At 35.9% G+C, this 7,286-nt stretch overlaps 1 pseudogene; it reads right to left on the bottom strand.

Annotated features, from left to right (window-relative positions):
* Positions 1 to 574: 574 nt before the first annotated feature.
* Positions 575 to 7,080, bottom strand: LOC119569498 (annotated as a pseudogene).
* Between the last annotated feature and the right edge of the window lie 206 nt (positions 7,081 to 7,286).

Genomic DNA, 7,286 nt, shown 5'->3' with positions numbered 1-7,286 from the left:
TTTTTTTCAAAAGTCCTATTTGGATTCTGATTTTGTAAGCAGTAGAAAAAAGGTACTATAACCCCAAAGGAAGATCTACAGCAAGTTCAGTAAGCTGGTGTTAACATTACCCAGACAGACAAATATCAAAAACTATTTTACTGATACATTTCTCCACTTAAATTTCTTGCTGTTCTTTCTATCCTGTGGTTACACATTATATAGTGCTCTCATAATAATGTCCTTTGTGGTGCACTGGGAGAAAGATTTTCAAGTTAATTCTTACATTTCCTTAGGTAACAAGAGCCTTTTTTTTCAAACATTTCCTATCTGTGCACATAAGAAGCTTCAAACTTTCCATTCTTTAAGGGCACAGAAAAGATAATAAACAGAAATGTCCATATTCTCACATACAATTTCATAGGTGTTTATTATTATAATTTAATATGAAACAAAAACATTTTCTTTTAATGTGCCCATAAAAACTCATTTACTACTACATTACTGATAATACTATCAATAACTAGTATTTACCATTGGGCTGAGTACACTTTAAAATCTATGAAGTAATAAAACAAAGTAATCTCTTCCTTACCAGATGGTGAAGTTGCCTGGCAAACTTCAGAGATGGCTGACAAGGCTCGTACCATGACGGGAACTAATCCAGGGAAACTAATGGGCAAAGTGACAGCTTGTTGGATCACTCCTTACCAGACTGGAGACACAACCATATGTGTTTCTCTTGCATCTGAAATCAGGGATTAGGTCTCAGATAAGTGTGTTTCTATTGCATCTGAAATGATGGATTAGGTTTTTCTCTTACATCTGAAATCCTGGATAGGCATTAGGTAAACATACTTCTCTTGCATCTGAAATGATGGACTGGGTATTATATAAGTATGTTTCTCTCCTGCTTTAAATGTGAGACTACGTTTAGTAAATCATGGCTATCCTGTTCCTGTGATGGATTAGGACTAGCTACATGCTTCTCTTTTGCCTGAAAGAATAAATTATGCTTAAGCATGTTTTTTCCTGCTCCTAAAATGATGAATGGTTATCTAAATGTCTTTCAGATCAATCATAAATATCATAAAGTAGAAAAAATAAAAGAAAGAATCCAAGAAAAACCTGTCATAAAAACAAGGAACTTTTCTACAAAGCTATTTACATCCATTACAGTTTTGATATAAAGTCAACATCCTTCTAATATGTCAATAATGATGAAAAGCCACAGAAGAAAATAAACACTTTTTATCATTTTAAAGAAAAGTGAATCACTCTTACCTCTGGTGCGTTCTCTCCCACAAGCTGATTGAAAACAGCGTTGTTTGAAGATTAAAATTTGAGGTTTTAAGGATTTCGTTTTGGCCGGAATCTAACTTTTCCACTATTTTGGCAACAGATCCTCAGAGGGAATATCTTCAGCCAACTTTAAGATGAACTGTAAACAAAAAGGGTAAAACTACAATAAAGCCATGCAATGTTTTTACAAGTATAAGTTCATTCAGAAACTTATGTAACTGTGCACCAATGAATCCAATGCACCACTGCATCAATTATATTAGAATTATTCTGAATCCCTACAAAGGCCTACGCCCAAGGTGCAAATCTCCCTCACTATATTGATCCCAATAGGCTGTAAAAATTAATAACTGTTTGATAGTTTCAAGTAGGAAAATTTGGACCATTTATGCTATAGTCTGAAACTGTCTCATTTTTTTTTTGAGTGAAAGTGTTTTGCCATTCAAGAAAACCTAAAGGGAAAATCCGTTGCTATACTTTTGACTGAGGTGATGATGGAAGAGTATAATAAGGAAATCTGCAAATTAAGTGGAAATGGTTTGTGATGTATATAAATATAAATAAAAGTTTTTCTTTGTAAAGCAAGAATACATTCTACATATCTATACTTTAATTAATGGCAGTCATCTTTACTTTCATGAAAGAACTAAAGAACAATAACAGTGCATGTCTTTAACACATTACCTCCTGCCACTCTGCAATAAGGGCATTTCCAGACTTCACAAATCAATGAATTTCACCAGCACATCTCTACGGGTCTTGCAGGATACTTTCCCCAGGTGATTTTTCACCGAGTCGATGCATTTCTGGGAGGAATAGATCTCCTCTTTGTCCAGGAGGATCTCAAGTAATTTTTGCTCCCTTTCATCTCTTAGCTCAATCCCCTGTAAGAGCTGCTCTAAACCCAGGTCATAATCTGGGTCGTAGTCGGGGTCACAGGCTACTTGTTTCATGAACTGGAGGAAGTTTGACACTCACTGGTCTGGCAGGATTATGCAAATTTGGGTGCAAGTCAAAGATCTGTATGATATCGAAGGCTATGTTACAAATAACGGACTGAATGCTCTTTTCTGCAGTCTTGTTTGAATGGACAGTAGAGCCCTTGTGAGGAATGACACTTACTGGTAGGTTAATTTCACTCCAATCCATCCACATTCCAATGTTAATTGCTTCATTTTTCTGCTGACAAAGCTTAAGGAATGTAATCACAAGATCTTTTGTAAAGAGATTATTCCTCATTGGGGATTTGTTCTCCTTCTCCTCTCTTTTCCACATATCTCTCCAACAGATTAATGATTCTGGGATTTTGGATATTCCAGTTCTTTGCCTATGTACACATTTAGCATCAACAAGAGATATTTTGTGAGATACATGAAGAAATAGGCACTTGATTTTATCTGCACTTTGAGTCACTCGATACATTCTTTGGGAAGCCAGAAACTTCACAAACAAATTCAAGCATTCTAGAATATCGCTTTCACAATTTTCCAAGTATGAATTTGATTGCCAACTGAGTAGGTAAGACATGAAAAGCTCTAATGACATTGCGAGAGTAAACTGGTTTTACTCCATCCGTAGATGCAAAATATTCCTCTATGAGTGTCGGAAGATATGAAGTTGGCAGGAAGCTGAGAATGTATATGAGACATCTGTAACACCTCTGATTCTTTACAATAGAGAGAAAATGTGATTCCTTTAAGGTCGGGACAGAAGAGATGACAAGCTGCAAATCTTTAGAAGATCTCACTACCAGCTGGTTCTTCACACTCGGCAGCACAGCAACAGTAAAGTGTGGATTTGCAGCGGAAGTCTTCAAAATCTTTGTCTTTGTTGGCAGCTGTGCAAGCCTTCTTCACCCTCTGGAAAACAGTTTCGATGTTTTTGTTTAATTTTGTCTGGTTTACTGTGTCATCATCTAGAAAAGTAGAAATAGGTAAATATATATGAGGAACAAAAAACAGAAAACCTGAGTTCAATAAATTTGATCATTACTTAATCTGGAACTTTTTTCCACTGTAGATAACTTTCTACTTATAAATATGAATGTATATTTTACGTACAATAACCTACCCTTAACTCTTAGTTTATTTATTCATTAAATTTTTGTTTTTTGTGACAAATACCATTTTCTATTCCCTTAATTCTTACTCATTCTCGAGGTAAGAAACTTTATACTTTAATAACCCAATGCCGCTGGGAAAATGCTGCACTCTCTCTCTCTCTCTCTCTCTCCTGCACTCTCTCTCTCTCTCTCTCTCTCTCTCTCTCTCTTCCTCTATATATATATATATATACAACTACTTCTATATATATATATATATATATATTTTGTGTGTGTGCGTGTGTGTGTGTGTGTGGTGTGTGGTGTGTGTGTGTGTGTGTGTGTGTGTGTGTGGTGTGTGTGTGTGTGTGTGTGTGTGTGTGTGTGTGCGTGTGCGTGTGCGTGTGCGTGTGCGTGTGCGTGTGCGTGTGCGTGTGCGTGTATGTGTGTGTGTGTGTGTGTGTGTGTGTGTGTGTGTGTGTGTGTGTGTGTGTGTGTGTGTGTGTGTGTGTGTGTGAAATGTCTCCGCACATAGATGGCTCTGCTGGTGCTTAGCCACAAAGGAGTCAATTAGTAGACCTTGTGACCTTACCTCATTCCACCTTGCCTTGAATTAGTGGGAAAAATATCATAGTGTTATTTTTATTTTAGACATTATAATTACTATAATGTTATCAACATTAATAACAGTAAAACAAGATAATGTAAAATATTTTTGTAAATCAAGGAAAAAAGTAAATGGTTGACTTAGTACAAGTGCAGCCATCTATGTGTAAAAACATTTAATAAAGTAAATTCACAGTGGGCATGGCATGTCGGTACATGCCATGCCCGGCAGCAATACGTTAATTTCTTTGCTATTTCTGTGTGAAAATATTTTTTTTAGGTACATATGTATATAAATAAACATTTGATACTTTTCTATGTATGGAGGACGAGTTCTATGTGTACAGACAAATTACCAAATACGAATACAGATTGACAATCGCCACCACATACCACAACACGTGAAACCGAAAATTCCTGAAAACAGAATATATACTTTCGTGAGAGTTTAGTACACTTTATAGTATATGACTATAAATAACCATACAAATAATATAATAATTATATATAATATATATATCTCTTATATATTGTATATATAGTATTATATATATCTCTTATTTTATAATCTATTATATATATTATATATATATATATATATAGATATATATATATATATATATATATATATATATTTACCCCCATACATCTTTTTTTTGCAATATTGTTTGAATTTCTGAAATTGAAAATCCAAAACTGATACTAACCATGCTAAGGATTTCAGTTAAGATTGTGTACTATCTGACAATCCATTCCCTTTAATACAAAACATACATATTCGAAAAGGAGAGAAGAAGAAGAAGAAGAGAAAGAAAGAAAGAAAGAAAAGAAGAACAAAAAAGAAAAGAAAGAAAGAAAACAAAAAGATTCCACATTTCTATCCTTGTAGAATTGGTCAGCCACCTAGAACTCAGCCTCTTTCATTCGTCAATTAGGTCTACATGTAATGCCTTAATTTGGATTTTATGGTAGGCCCACCAGTACCAGTCGTCTTTCTTCCTTCCCGACTTAGTTCAAATAATGGAAAGCCTACTGACCCTATATAGAAAGAAGACTAACTGACCCTATTAGAGAGAAGACAAGTGGACCCTTTAGAAAGAAGACTAACTGACCCTATTGAGAGAAGAACTACTGACCCTATTAGGAGAAGACTACTGACCCTATTAGAAAGAAGACTACTGACCCTATTAGAAAGACGACTAACGGACCCTTTAGAAAGAAGACTAGCTCATAGTAGAGGCTGTGAAAGCCTCTCTGTCCCCTGCCTTCAGACGCGTATTCAATTTCTACCACTTATTAGTTAGTTTCCTTGTATATTGTTTTTTAAATTTATTCTTTGCGCTAATTCTATTTTTTTTCGTAAATGTTTTTATATAGTCCTACAGTACTAACAAACTTTGTAATTATGTTAGCTTTCTTTTAATCTAAATCCCATTTGGAAAATTATTGTACTTTATGGCAAAGGCCTACAGCTAGAGTCAGATCCATAGTGAACCAATGTTAACCTATCTGCGGGGGCATGTGCGTACATCCATGGGAATGTATGGACATGCCTTGATGTTTTCTTTTTTGTTACATCACTGCAAAATATTATTTTTCTGCCACTGAAACGTGGTGATTAAGTCGTTTTTTAACACTTCCTCATTTTTACTATGCAAAAAAAAAGACGATTTAACTTCCATGCATGCCACACAGTGCTTATTTTATTCGAACTATAGACCGAATAATGATCCACGATGGAGTTCTATATACAACACAATTCTTCAGTCTCATTATCAGGAATTATGGCAAGTAGGACTTTAGAAAATAATGAAACTGAAAATACAACATATGCTCGTACTATCATTGACATGAGTGGTCGCGCATGCTAGGGCGACGATATAAGCCCCCGGCAGTGAGGCCCGGGCCACTATAAATACTACCCCGTCGGGAAAGGGTTAATGCCTTGATCTGGATGACCTGACCATTATGTCATGGGAAAGTCTGGTTTGAAGGTGACATGAAATGCAGTCTGGGAGAATCTGGCTGAGGGCGGGGTAAAGGGAACTTGCCGCATGAGAATTTTGGCTGAATGGGCGGGGGTGATGAGAATGACTCTCCATTGAATGTATAAAGCTCTTGAAGGGTGACTAGACTAGGTGGGCGTTTAGGAAGGGGTTCTTGCATTATTCCTATTGGTAAATGAGTGTGGAATGAAACCATCTGTGAGCCATGACTAGAAGAGTGCTCATTCCAGGGTTGGCACTAATTCCATGCATAGAATCCTATTCCTGTTTGCTGTAGACCATTGGCATGCAGGTTGTATTACAGAATATTGAATATTACAAAAAATATATATATATATATATTAAATGACACAATAACAAAATCTTACAAAGGGGGAAGCGCTTGAGTATTTGTGTGTGCCGTACTACAAAGCCACACAACCTTGAGAATGGCCCATTCAGAAAAGCCTATTAATACTGAAACCCTTGGGCCATATGTGGGCACTAAGCACCCAGATCTATGGGGTTAAATATTTGCCATGGCTCCTGTGCTTCAAATCTCCAACAAAGCTGGCAAATCTCTACCATCTATTTGCACATTTTGGCAAAATGGAATTTTGACAGGTTCCCTGTTTGCTAAAAAAAAAAAATTAGAAGGAGCTCTACAAGCACACCTTTTTTAAAAAAAAAAATACATTGAGATTTATTTTTTCTTTAGTGTATAGAGGCCACAGCAATCAATGCATAGGATAGTGGCCAATTTGCTTTTATTGTACCCATAGCTTTTTATTATCATTATCATACTTTTTTATCATTATTCAAGCATGTAATATCAGAACAATTGCTAGTTAAAATGTATGCACAAACATTAGGAGCACAAACTGAAATCAATTCAGATGTAACTATCATCCTAATTTAATACTTTCATACCTAGGTTGTTGTATGAACACTCGTTTGGACGGAAAAAAAACTATGAATCAGGAGAAGCTATAATATATATTCAAAAGAATCTTCCAATACGGCCAAAAAGCAGAGGAAAAATTTTAATTTGCAAACAAAAAAAAATTATCAATAATCATACATATAAACAGACGCAACCAATTCAGCTTACCAAAAAGAAGCTTTCAGAGAATCGCCCAACCATATAAGATACCGATCCAACTCCATCTTGAACCTGTCATCCAGAAAAAGGCAATAACAGCAATAATACTGAAATTTTTCAACTTGCCCGGAGACATCAGCTGGGATCGACTCACGTGGTTTTGTTTACATCCCGCGGCACCACGCTTAAAGATAGCCAAAGTAGCCAGTGGGAACCAAAGTAGCCGAGGGAATACAGCCAATGTAGCCAATATAGCCAATGAATGCATGGC

This window comes from Penaeus monodon, unplaced genomic scaffold (assembly GCF_015228065.2).
Source record: "Penaeus monodon isolate SGIC_2016 unplaced genomic scaffold, NSTDA_Pmon_1 PmonScaffold_15767, whole genome shotgun sequence".
NCBI lineage: Eukaryota > Metazoa > Arthropoda > Malacostraca > Decapoda > Penaeidae > Penaeus > Penaeus monodon.
The sequence above is the reverse complement of the archived record's forward strand: the minus strand, read 5'-3'. Positions and strand labels throughout refer to the sequence as shown.